This window comes from Jaculus jaculus, chromosome 4 (assembly GCF_020740685.1).
Source record: "Jaculus jaculus isolate mJacJac1 chromosome 4, mJacJac1.mat.Y.cur, whole genome shotgun sequence".
NCBI lineage: Eukaryota > Metazoa > Chordata > Mammalia > Rodentia > Dipodidae > Jaculus > Jaculus jaculus.
The window spans coordinates 40,554,182-40,568,575 of record NC_059105.1 but is presented as its reverse complement, the minus strand read 5'-3'; the positions used below and the strand labels follow the sequence as shown (position 1 = coordinate 40,568,575).

General features: G+C 41.2%; 1 pseudogene; it reads right to left on the bottom strand.

Moving 5' to 3' along the window:
- Window positions 1-6,197: 6,197 nt before the first annotated feature.
- Window positions 6,198-6,726, bottom strand: LOC101594060 (annotated as a pseudogene).
- Window positions 6,727-14,394: the final 7,668 nt, after the last annotated feature.

The window sequence follows — 14,394 nt, the reverse complement described above, 5'->3', positions numbered from 1 at the left end:
TCAATCTTAAAATACCCCCCAGAACGAGTAGATCCTCAATAAATATTTATTGAATAAAGGGGTGTTTTTGTTTTTTTGTTTTGTTTTATTTTGTCTTGGTTTGGTTTGGTTTGGTTTTGCTTCAAACCATTAATTGCTTCTTTCTGGACAGTGATTTGGAACTATCAGGAGGCTGGCACACTTACTAATCTCTTGTGGATTACCCTCTGTAGTGATCCTCAGACTAAAAATGATGGAGCATTTAAGAAATGTTTGACCCTCACATTGGTCAGGTAGCTGTCTAACAGTCTCACATCATGCATCTTTTACTTATTTGGGGTAAATGCCAATTCTCCTAACTTCAAGTGCTTAGGAAAAGGTAACATATCTGTATAACTTTCATTTTTTTCTTTTTTGTTTTCTTGTTATTAGAGAGAGAGAAAAACAAATGAGAGAATGGGTGCACCAGGGCCTCTAGCCATTGCAAACTCAGACACATGTATTACCATGTGTATCTGGTATATGTGGGATATGGGGAATCAAAGCTGGGTTCTTAGGCTTTGCAGATAAGCACCTTATGTACTAAGCCATCTCTCAAGCCCATGTCTGTATAACTTTCTATAGCCACTACCTTTTAGGTGCTTGATAAAAGCTGAGGAATGCTGATTTCTGCTATGCTATGTGGAAGAGATATAGTCCTCTTAACTTTAGCCTTAGAGACTACCTTCCCACAATAGGTTGGGAGTTATCATCTGTCTCTCAGAAGTTTGTTATTAAGAGCATTTAAGAGAACATGAAGATGTGATCATGAATTTAAAATTTTAACACTATTAAAACAATTTTTGGCCAGGCATGGTTGTGCATGCCTTTAATTCCAGCACTCAGGAGGCAGAGGTAGGAGGATTGCTGTGAGTTCATGGCCACTCTGAGACTCCATAGCGAATTTCAAGTCAGCCTGGGCTACAGCGACATCCTACCTTGAAACCCCCCCCCCCAAAAAAAAATCTTGAGCAGGAGATATGGCTTAGCAGTTAAGGCACTTGCCTACAAAGCCTAAAGATTCATGTTTGACTCTCCAGATCCAACATAAGCCAGACACACAGTGATGCAATCATACAAGGTCACACATGCACACAAGGGGGCACATGTATTTGGAGTTCAAGTGCTGTGAATGTAGGCCCTGGTGCACCAATTTTTTCTCTCTCATTTTCTCATACTTGATTTAAAAAAAAATGGCCATCTATTGGGTTGCCTCAAAAAAAAAAAGCCTTTAATCCCATCACTCAGGAGACAGAAGTAGGAGGATCACTGTGAGTTTGAGGACACCCTGGACAACATAGTGAATTCCAAGTCATCCTGGGCTACAGTGAGATCCTACCTCAAATAAACAAAAAAAATTTTTTTTTAGATACTTAGTACTGTTATTTCTAAGCTAAGTAATGACAATAAAAGCAATGAATAATAGCAAGAAAAATCAAGCAGCACAAATTTACCTACATTATTTAGAATCACTGCTTAAATTGTTGACACTCCCTGGATCATTAGATAATAAACTTAAAATATTAATAATCGGGGGATTGGAAGATGGCTCAGTGATTAAAGATTCTTGCTTACAAAGGCTGTGACCCACCTTCAATTTCAAAACAAAACAAAGTAGCATAAGTATGTTTGTTTGCAGTGGCAAGAGGCACCTGCATGCCCCCCACACTAATAAACATCTAAAAAGAAATATTAATAATTATTAAAATGCACTCATTGGACTTACCTTCAACTGAAGCAAATTTCTCTAGCAAACAGTATTATGATTGGATTTTAAATATGTGAACTATATACTCACAAATTGTATACCACTAAAATTGACTTCATTGGATTGCAATTAAGAGACTACTGACTTGGATATTGAGTGCACTTGGTTTTAACTCCAGGTCAACCATTTCTTCAAGTCAATGTGAAGATTTTAATGGATAATTAAAGATTTCAAATCATATACTCATAAACTGATTAATTGTGATTGACACAGTCCCTGCTGCTAAAGACTGGATCAATGTCAAATTTCCTCATGTTATAAGAGCTGCTTGTGCAGAAATTTCTTTTTGTTAAGTATTACTCCTCCCCCGCCCTTTTTTTAATTTAGGTTTCAAACAGCCTATACCAAAATGTCCTTCCTCATTCAGAAAACAAATGGCTCTTTAAATGTATAACGACAGAGTGGGCTGCATTAGACTACAGGATGATATGCCATAAGCACTCATTGAATGAGCCAACACAGTGAGATCAAAACGTAACACTGTCTTCTTCACAGCTTCTCACAGAACTGACCATCATAATAGTCCAGGAAAGAAGGTAAAACATACAAGTCCCACTTTAAAAAAAAATTACTAAGCACTGGACTCACATCCATAATTATAGCAAAAAGCAGTATCAATATGCAGCATGTATGCTCACAAGCTACGTAATCATTTCTAATGAGAAATATAATATTGAATAAAGATATACTTTCAATTTCATTTTCAATCTATGCTCATTAGCAATAGTGCAAGCTAAATCTTATTTAAGAAGAAATGAATTTCAATATGCAAGAGAATGAATCAATTTATACTGCAGGTAAAATTCTATGAGATAACCATGTATTTATTCTAAGTATGTAGAAAGCTACATATTATACTGTCAAGATATAGGAATACCTGAAATTTCATGCTTTTGAGTGCCTTGAGTCTTTTTTATTTACAAAAAAGTCACACATCCAAAATGCTATTTTAAAATCAAAGAAATCTGCTCTGCATCTCATTTGACTATTTAATAGAGCAGCTGAAAAATGACTTAAAGATGTGGCCATATGGTGTGAAAATCCAGAATCAAGGAAAGAATGAGATACTGTAAACACGTAAAAAGCAATAAAAGGAGACTACTTGGAGCTCAGTTAATGAAAAGCTGATGATGGAGGCTGTCTTTTATTGATTACATTTGAGGACATTGACTCACTGGTGTTTTCCAAAACACAGTTCTGCATCTCAAGTGCTTGAGAGATTCAGCTAATTCTCTTTCACTCAGCCTGGGATTGTTTGCACAGAAAGGTTCCATAGCATAAATTACTGAGCTTCCAGCACAGCTCAATTAACTGAAGGAAGCAAGGAGAGAAAAGCTCCAATCTGGTAGCCACAGAACCTGGCATGGTTTTTGCTTAAAGAGTTTACAAGTGGATCAGGGGCATTTAAACAACAGCCTGAATTTCAGAGTTAAGATAACAGGAAGGGGCATAAGGAGCTCAGACTAGCACTTTGTCCCTACAGATGTCTCTGTAGGAAGTTAGGTGTTTGCATACTCAAGACATTTTATGTCTGTCTTTATGAGGAATTTTGATGTCTCCACTCCTTTTCTGTGGCCTCACACATAAGACAAGCTAGACTTTCTGTTCCCTTGCAGTTCCAAACAGTTCTTTCTTTTAACTGTACCCTCATAAATGTACTCAACTATATGTAACAAACCCTAAAATCAGTTGACATATGATTAATTATCTATGGCCTAGTGTTGTCTAATTTTGACCCAATGCCAGGGTTTTGAACCTAAGTTACTTGTACATTAATTTATTCAACAAAAATTTTCTGAGTCCTGGCATTGGAATTACCAGGCGGAATAAAATATTCTCTTTTCTCAAAGAGCTCCTAGCCTAGTGGGGGGATAAACTCTACAAATAAAACTGACGCTGATAAATGAATGAAATACCCCAGCCAGAGCACTTGAACGCTGAACCAAGGGAAGCACTACAGGGTCCGCTAAGTGACCTGGCATCACAGAGCAACTTTTGATTTAATTTTCTAAGGAACAAGTAGAAACTTGCTATTTATCTGAGACGGTTTCCCTGTTTATTAGACAGTATGATGTGACCCTCCCCATCCACCCCTTGCTCTTAATTCCACTATTTGGGTGGCAGAAAGAAATCAGGAAGATGTTGAGAACAAGGACCTTAGATTCTCTGTCTCTTGGTGCTCTCAAACCACTCGGTGACAGGACTACAATAAAAGAGGAATGATGTTGACACCCTTAGGGTTAGCTTACACATCAACAACTGACTGTCGTTCCCCACCATACACAGTCCCACAGTCAGTCAGTAGCGGAGGAAGTAGGGAAAACCACAACTGAAAGGCTGAAAGCCTCACATTGCAGCAACAGCATTTTCTCACAAATAGATGACATCCTTTTCAGTAGCAAGTGCTGAAAACGCAAGGATTGACTGGAAGATAGGAGGGGTAGGCCTGTGAGTGAATTTTGTGGAAGGAAAAAGATACTTGCGACAGCTGAAAGGAAATCCTAACACACCAACCTCCACAATCACTAGGCTTCCTTCTGGTCCAATCTTCCCTTCTGCCTGGAGAATTTGGCTTCATTCCAACAACAGTGCCCTCATGTGCTACACTGAAAATAAAACAAAGGACACCATTCATCACAGTTTTCAACAACTGGTTTCTTTTCTAAGTTTGAAAGAAAAACTTGGCAATCATAAAGCTGAGTTTTTTATTTTTATATATTTTCTTCTTAGTGTCAAAATAAACTAGAAGAGAAAAAAAATAGCCCAATGGTAAGAAAAGGAAAATACACAAAACCCTTCAGAACTCAGTGGGCCACACACTGCCATTCGACTGACACCAAACCATGGAATGCATCACTCTCAAATTCTCCCAACGCAAAGAGCCAGCTGCCTCCTGCTTCTGTAAGATGTGGCTACTTAAGGAAACTCAAATAGGCTCCCAGTGTTAACTATGTTGAATATTTACTTTAATCAAAGTGACATTTCCCAGATGGTGTCATCCAGAAACCCTCATCTGAAATGAGGAGTATAAGAGAATTCACTTGTACATTCCAAGGAAATTGAATACAGGTGTTCCTTCATTTTAAGATGATTTGGTTTGTGAAAATGCAAAACTGTGAAACAGACACAATGACGGCATGGATATTCCTCCCTGTTGGTATCTGATACCTGAAATAGGTACCAGGAAATCCTTCAGAAGGTGTGAGGTATGAATGCATGACAACATTGCTGATTATTTACTGCACAACCCAATTCTCTTAGGTATTAATTCTAAGCCTCAGTGTTTCATAGTTACAAGACCCACTAAAGGAAATGCAAAAAAAAAAAAAAAAATGTAAGAAACTGCTCTAAAATGCCTCTGAAAATTATTAACCTAGAGAAACAATTCATAAAATACATACAGAGTTCCTATGGTATAAATCAGTTTCCTCCATGAATGCTCAAGTATGATGATATTCATTTTGAAAATATGAAAGCAATCTGAGCTATGAAAGAGAGGCTAGCCATTATAGAACCTATCACCTTGCCTACTTGCTCTGAGAGGGCTTCTCAGCATTGATATAACCACTGTTCCAGGAATTAGAGCACAATGGGTAGATTCACAGACTTTAGGAAGGACAGACTGAGAAAGAAATTTGTCCTGCAGTTGATGGGTGGTCTCCATGTCTGCCTCTGCAGAACAGAAACTACAAGGACTGGGAGGGATACAGTGAGGAGTGTGGTAAATCACGTGCCCAGTGTCTCTTGTGTGTTCGGTACGCACAGGTAGGCCCCAGATTCTGTGAGGACTGATGCTTAAAGATCATCTTTAAGGGCTGGAGAGATGGCTTAGCGGTTAAGCGCTTGCCTGTGAAGCCTAAGGACCCCGGTTCGAGGCTCGGTTCCCCAGGTCCCACGTTAGCCAGATGCACAAGGGGGAGCACGTGTCTGGAGTTCGTTTGCAGTGGCTGGAAGCCCTGGCGCGCCCATTCTCTCTCTCTCCCTCTATCTGTCTTTCTCTCTATGTCTGTCCCTCTCAAATAAATAAAAATAAAAAAATGAACAAAAAAATTTAAAAAAAAGATCATCTTTAAGAAAAACAACACAAAACTTAGTTTGTAAGGGAATTTAGAATGAGGAAGTCATGGCAAACTACACTTCGAAAACTAAGAAATATAATTATTGCAAATTCTTTAAAAATAGCATCCCTTTATTAGCTACATACTTTTTCTACATGTATTTTTCCTTTATTATATTTTTTCTCAAAACTTTTTATGTAGAAACAAACAAAAAAAGGAGAAAAAGAACAATGAAAAATGATGGGACATTTTATAGATCAAATGGGGAGAAAAGATAGTAGGATGTGGAGCTAGTGCCTTGCCCTGAGAAGTCCTCACCATGGGGTGAGCAGAGCTGGGTCAGCCCTGGCAAACTACTCTCCAGCTGGGAAGAGTGCAATCACTGTGGTCCAAGGGCCAGAGAGGCTGGGGCTGAGGGGCCACAGGAAGCCATCAGCCACAGGGTTTGTGAAGGGATGCCATGTGTCTCCTGGAGTATAGCCTTAAAAATGATAAAATTTTTCTGGAGATGCTCATCCGGCTCCAGGATGGTTGCCATATTCCCACAGCGGTGGCATTAGTTGGGTGCCAGCCATGTAATGAGTGTGGTCTCAATGAAGTGTTACTTGCATCCTTCCATCACCAGCTGGTGGGCATAGCAGATCACATCCATGTCATCAGCTTCACTGAACTGGGCCACCATGTCACTGCCAAGTAGGTGGCAGCCCCACAGGGCATCATGACCCAGCCTGATGTGTCTTCAAGGGTCAGACCACAAAAGGTGACACACAGGCCTGTTATGAGGCATCGCTTGCTTTCTGTAAACTGTTCGAATCTGATCCAGGGTCTGGAGGGAGAGAAGCCCCCATGCACATAGGAGATCTTGCCATCGATGATGGCTGACAGACCAAGCAGAGAGAGACAGAGAGAGAGAGAGAGAGAGAGGGAGGGAGGGATAGAGGGAGGGAGGGAGGGAAGGAGGGAGGGAAGGAGGGAAGGAGAGGAGATAGAGAGAGAGAGAGGAGATAGAGAGACAATGGGCAGGCCAGGGCCTCCAACCACTGCAAACAAACTCCAGAAGCATGCACTACTTTGTGGATCTGGATTTACATGGGCACTGGGAAATCAAGCTCCAGTGGTTAGGCTTTGCACACAAGCACCTTAACCACTGAACCACATCTCCAGCCATCTACATGTACTTTTGCAGGCACAAATGAGTAATTACGTGACAATCATTTGCTATTTGATCAGCTGTCATTTTATTGTTTATAATTTTAATTTTTTTCAAGGCACAGTCTCTCTCTCTCTCTCTAACCCAGGCTAAACTTGAACTCTGTAGTCCAGGCTGGCCTCAAACTATCCTCTTACACATACCTCCCAAGTGCTAGGCTTATAGGCATGCACCACCATGCATGGCTCGTCTTCTTTTTTTTTTTTTTTTTTTCTTTTTGAGGCCAGCCCAACAGACTGGCCTTTTTATTTTTTATGCAAGAGAGTGAGAGAGCTGGAGAAAGAAAGAGAAAATTGGCATGCCAGGGCCTCCAACCACTGTAATAGAACTCCATACTCTTGAGCCATCTTGTGTGCATGTGAGACTTTGCACGATTGTGTCACCTTGTATGTCTGGCTCTCCAGCATGAGTCATTAGGCTTTGCAGGCAAGTGTCTTAACCACTAAGCCATCTCATCAGCCCTCATCTGTCTTTTTACTTACTTATTTATTTATTTATTGACAACTTCCATAATTATACACAATAAACCATGGTAATTCCCTCCCTCCCCCCACTTTCCCCTTTGAATCTTCACTCTCCATCATACCCCTATCCCCTCTCAATCAGTCTCTTGTATTTTGATGTCACCATCTTTTCCTCCTATTATGATGGTCTTATGCAGGTAGTGTCAGGCACTTCGATATCCAGGCCATTTTGTGTCTTAAGGAGCATTCTGTAAGGAGTCCTACCCTTCCTTTGGTTCGTACATTCTTTACACTACCTCTTCCACAATGGACCCTGATCATTCGTCTTTTTAAAAAGAATGTAAAACTAACTCATTCTTCTGCAATTGTTGCTATCTGGTTTGCCATTAATACTAGAGATGCAACATTCCTCATGTGCAACTTCCCACTTGTTCTTGGTGGTTTTGCGACTTTTGTTTACCAAAACTAGAAATTCTGATCAGTTCTACTTCTTAGGATTATCATGGTGTTGCAGTCAGGATTGAATTGCTGGCAGAAATCACCCAACCAAGAGCAGCTTGTGGGAAAAAAAAGATTTATTTTGGCTTATTGGCTCAAGGGGAAGCTTCATGATGGCAGGGGAAAACGATGGCATGAGCAGAGGGTGGACATCACCCCCTGGCCAACATAAGATGGACAATAGCAACAGGAGAGTGTGCCAAACACTTGCAAGAGGACACCGGCTATAACACCCATAAGTCCGTCCCCCAAAATACACTCCCTCCAGGAGGCATTAATTCCCAAATCTCTATCAGCTGGGAACCTGGCACTCAGAACACCTAAGTTTATGGGGGACACCTGAATCAAAGCACCACACATGGAGAAGGGAATAATACTGTGTATTTGTTATTGTATGTTCTGTGACAACATATGCATTCCTGTAGCACAACACTTCTGTTGGGGATGGAGATTCTCAGTAGCTACATCCTTTACTTACAACTTCATGTTCCTGTTGCTAGAAAGGTTTATTTTTAGTTTTTATGTATCTGGTTATCTTTGTGGGTATGTTGGGGGCATACACATGTCATGGCACACATGTGGAGGTCCTAAGACAACCGCAAAGGTCTGTGCTCTTTGTCCATCTTCTTTGAGGCAGAATCTATTGCCACAGCAAAGGACCACTCATCTAGCTGGCCCAGTGAGCTTCACATTTTCTTGGCTCCACCTCCCATCATATGAGAATTGGGATCACAGGCACATGTGCCCCTTTGTGTCTGCTTTATCTGGATGCTGGGGAGGACTGAACACATATCATATCAGCAGGCTTTGCAAGCAAGCACCTCTAACTGCTGAACCAACTCCTCAGCCCCAGAAGTATTTTTACAGGTTAGGCCATGGTTCCATATCTTCTCTCCCACCTCTTCCATACTGCTGGTACCTCTGTGATATGCCTCTGGCTCTGCTTCATGCATCATGCCCTGAGGGAACCATGGAGTATTCCTGGAAGCCATTCTGTACTGTAGAGCTGGCAAGAACTTAACTCCACATGGAAGTGACTATGAACCACATAACTATATCCCACTAAGTCCTCATTATCGTCAGTTCAACTTTCCCTTTATCTGGATCCAAAAATGTCTCTCGCCACTCCCAGAGCCAGTCACATAACTGGTGGGGCCTAGTGCAGAATGAAAATGTGAGTCGTCATCTTTAAAAGTTTTCGGAATTTCATTAGAAAAATGACAAAACATTGAGCCAAGCCTAGGACCTTGTGCCACTACACTAGATGCAAGCCTATGAGGCTTACCCTGGTTACTCAAAGACCACCTGTCATAAGACAAAGTAAAATGAAGAAGAGTTGGGCAAACAGCTGTTTTAGTCAACTGTGCCCAGAATATCTATCTCTCTTGCAGATTTTACAAAATGACACAGCCCCATGGTATAACACTGCAGCCTGTGAATATGTTACCATTAAAAGGTCTGCATATAAGTAAAGACACCTACAGCTTATGTGTCATTAGTATAATGTTTAATTTGCTTCTGCTGAAATACAGTAGGTGCTTAATAAACACTTGGAAAGGAAGTTTTACCCTCAGGGACTTTACAGTCTAGCCAGCAAAACAAAGGAGAAGATCAGCAGAACTCTGCCAGCAACTCAGCGTATCCAAGCCAAACCTGTAATTGCAAGAACATGTGGGCGGGGAGGCGAACCAGAATCAAGGACCAAGTCATGCACAGCCAGCCAGCCAGGCATTCTGGAGTGGTGGCTGCATCACCGGAATCCATCCTGCTCTGAACTGCAGTGTTGGCCCCACCTGCTGGCAGCCTTACGCCTGGATTTCAATACTATTGGGAACATTCTTAGTCCTATGGCTAACTTGGCTCTTCCACACAGTAGGAGTGAGCCCCGGAATTTCCCAATTTGTTAGAACAACTTTATGACTCAACTCAGAGAGATTCATCAAGGAGAAACTTGAAGCTGTGGATTCCTCATGTTCCCTCTTGAGACAGGGTTGCGCACAGCAGTGTCAGATGGGCCTCAGCAGAGGAGGCCTGGACGGCCCAGGAAGAAAGCCACAACAACAGTAAGGAATACATGGGCAACTCGGGATAAGATAACTGTGGAAAAGACAGACTTGGAAGAAGTTTTGAATGAAGAAAGAATCCAGAAGTAGGAGCAATCTGAGGTCTGAAGGAACTCTCAGAATCTTGATGTTGGGTCATTGGGTCATCCTAGAGAACTGCCAAGAAGGGGCAGATCAACCAATTGAACATATAGTTTTTAACTAGAACACAAAACATGAGACCACAGATGACCAGGCCCATAAAAAGAGGCCTGAAGTCCTGACAATGTAGATCTAAGAGGATTGTTGAGGATTATGGCCGAGGTATAGCCGTACAGGATATGAGGCATGATTGGAGAGAGTTTCTGGTGACTGAAGCAGCTAAAAGAAACTGGAGAGAACTGAAATAGTAGTTTATGGTCACGTATCTCAGTAGCTTGTTGAGAAAATCATGTAGTAGTACCTAATGTTTAGTTGGTACTCAACAACACTGAAATGTGATGTCAATCGTGACTCACTCAAGACTTCTTGTAGATTTCTATTTTGCCTTCCTTTTATCATTGATAAAATATTGGGATACCATGAATGAAAATTAGCTACTAAACGTAATTTTTGTATAAACAGAGAACAGTATGAATCAGTGACTAAAAATTCTTTATATTTACTAGAAATAATGGTTATAGGGGCTTGGGGAGATGTCTCAGTAGTTGAAAGCACTATTGCAAAGCCTGCCAACCCAGATTCAGCTCCCCAGTCACCCACATCAAGCTAGACCCAAAAGTGGTACAAGTATCTAGTGTTCTATTTGCAGTGACAAGAGACCCTGACATATGTTTGTATGTGCACACACACACAAATAAATAAATAAATTTAAAGATAGTTCTATATGCAGAATGGCAACACTAAACTATCTTCACCATAATTATTATTTTTTCCATAGTATTTAGTCTTCATGGAGATACTGGTGCCTAAAAAAAAAAAAAAAACTCAGAAAACAGGGCTGGAGAGATGGCTTAGCGGTTAAGCATTTGCCTGTGAAACCTAAGGACCCTGGCTCGAGGTTCTGCTCCCCAGGACCCATGTTAGCCAGATGCACAAGGGGGCGCACACCTCTGGAGTTCGTGTGCAGTGCTGGAGGCCCTGGAGCACCCATTCTCTATCTATCTCTATCTGCTTCTTTCTCTCTCTGTCTGCCACTCTCAAATAAATAAATAAAATAATTTTTAAAAATCAGAAAACAGTAACTGAAGGCAGATGTGGTTTCCTTAGTAAAATTGATAGGATAGCACACACAAGAGCTGGGAAAGGTATTTGGCTGAGAGCCTGCCACATCTCAAAAGCACCTGGCAGATGTAGATCTACAAAAGGAGTGTCAAGTGACTATTATAGAATCAGAAAAGACATTAACTTTTGAAATAGCACTAGTTTCTATTTTGGGCAACACAATAAACTACTACAAGAATATAAAGGTCAGGGGCTAACCCACCTTTACTTAGTTAACTTTCAGACCCTACTAGATGGAGGAACAATATGAATGTCAAAGGGGACATGGAACCTGGTAACACAAAGACAGTGATACAAGAGAATAAGGTGCTAAGTTAGAAAAGTAATCATTGGTGATGTGGTCATGGTTTCATCAGACCCTGTCCACATTTTCTGTCTTTTCTATGCCTTCTGTTTTGTTTGCATATTGGTTTGTTTCTAACAAGACTCAGTATGACCCCCATCAGGAAAACCAAAAGCATACTCAGTGTTTCTAAAGAGACATCATTAAAATCTGGTCAAGAACCAGAAAACTAAGAAAGCAAGAGTATGTAACCACAGAGCTGGGGCTATTGGAAGCACTGCCCACCTAGGTTGAAGTCAGAGAGGAAGCTAAGGTTCTGAGGGCCTAGAAGTTTCCAGGAAAGGCCTTACAGATCTGAAACTTAGATTTGTGAGCAGGTGGCATTGCTCAGCCCATGGGAAGGCTTTGGCGAATCATCAAGCTAGTTCTGGAAGTATACAATACCAAAGGGGAAGCAGGCACTGGTGAGGTGGGGCTGCCTGATGGGAGATAACGCAGGGAAGAGCAAGTCTCTCACCCCTCCCAGCCTGCAGCTTGTCCTGTCTGGCACCTCACATTTTGCTGCCTAACAAGAAATTGGCTGGCTAAGAGGATAGGTGGTTTACAGAGACCCAGTATCACAAAGCCAAGCGGTGTGGAAGGGTGGGTGGGAGCCAAGAGACAATAGGCTGACCCCACACACTAAAGATATAGAAATTCTTCCCAGGTTTACATCTGTCTCTCACATCTTAACTCACATTAAGCTCATTTGTCTCAAAAATACTGCAACCAGGGACAAAAGTTGGCAGAGTGACCCAAAGGCAGTCAGAATTCAACTCAAGCCATGTTCACGAGAGTGTCTTGTCTTCTCACACCTTCAAGAAGCATTCTAAGAGACTACTGTCAGGGTCCTAATTGTTCTTACCTATGAAGCCATGTGTGGCCTTGCTTAAAACAATAAGCTTTTATAACCCCTAAGGACAACATACTCCAGGAGCAAGTTCTGGATGCTTATCAAACAAGTCCCTGGATGGTTCTCTGAAGTTTCTAGGCAAGTACAAACAACAGAGTCAAATAAATGTCTTTAAAAGCGGGCCACAGAGCACGTGCCCTGCCAGTGAGATCTTCACATTCCCACAGAGTAAACAGTAACATGAGAATATTTATACAAAACAAAACTGTATATCAAGCCTGCTTCAGCTCAGCCAGAGGGAATGATAAATTCCTTGCAGATCTCTCACAGAGTGGTCCTTTGTTGACCACGGACGCCACTTCCAAGACAGTACAAACCAATTACTGAGCAAGGCTTTTCATTATGTAGAAGAATGAAAATATTACTCCCCCCATTTTGTTTTATTTCATAGTTATGTTTTGCTTACCCCTCCCCCCCCCACAGCCTTTGTTGAAATAGTTTTAATTTATCATGAGTCAAGCCCAAATTTAGCCTGGAAACAAATGGCAGCTCCTCACCACACACCCACAAGTAAACGTATCACTCTCATAGCCCAGCGTGTCACTCTCCTTAGTCCTCTTTTAAGAAAATTAAAGCTGGAGTTTAAAGTTGGGTAGAACAAAAACACTGAAGAGCTGATCAAAGGTAAACTCCATTTCTCCACATGGATTTGAGCCTATTCACAACTGGCACAAGTCACGGACAAAGTCAACCGGCAGGAGCTGGAGGTGAAATGAGCTATGAAACCACATACCGTACAATGTCCACTTTGGGGTAAGATGAAAAAAAAGTACTGAGGAAACAGTTGCACAAACTTGGTTTGTTTCTGAAGAGATCCACTAAAGAAAAGGGAACATCAATCAGGAGAAAATGTTACTTCATTTGTCAGACTTTTATTCAGTCCAATGGGTAACCCTTGTTAGTTCTTAGAGAACTATCCCGGCCGCTTGGGCCAGCTCAGGCATGGGAAGGGCTGGCAGTGCTCTAGCTATACATGGGGAAAGCTTCACAGTTCACAGCTGTCTCAGATTCCCTAAAGAAACTTGATGGAGCTCGGAAGAAGGGAAGAAAGATAAAGAGAATGAAAAAAGTAATTATAATAGGAATGAAGTAAGAAATGTAACTGTACCTACTTTTAAAATTATTGATAACATCCTTGTTTTTTAATTTTTTTAACTTCATGGAGAAAATATATAACTTTTATTCTTTAAACTGTGGTTAAAAGATAACATAAAATTTATCAGTTTCATGTCAAAATATATAATTGTCATTTAAGTAGCTTTTGTACAACAATTATCACCATCCATCTTCAGAACATTTTTCCTCTTCCAGAACTGAAACACTGTACCCATTCAACAGATGTTTGCTTTAATAGGCCTTGCCCAAAGCCAGCAGTTTGGAATAGAGTGGCAGGAACCTGGAGAGGTTAACTTAGGTAACTGGCAAATCAGTGGGCCTCTCCTACAATCCAAAATGAATCAACAGCATCATGTGTCTTTACCCTCTCTCATCTGTTTAATACAGACTCTCAAAACTGAAGTAAAGCTCTAGTGTAGGCTGCCAAATGCTATTAAAAACACATTCTAACCCTAATACCATATGTAGTTGGTACAGAACATGGAGTGACCTGGCTGGAATCTGGAAGAGAGTCAGTCCCCAGACAGCTTGTCTAGTGCCAGGAGGTGCTACATGAGAGACTGGGGGTAAATGACCAACATCTGTCCAAGCAACCTCATAGTCTAAGCTACTCAGCAGCAAATAACCTGATGTGATGCTCACACAAGTGCAATAGTGGCATGCAGCCATGGTGGTCACCAATTACTCTTGATTTGGCTAAT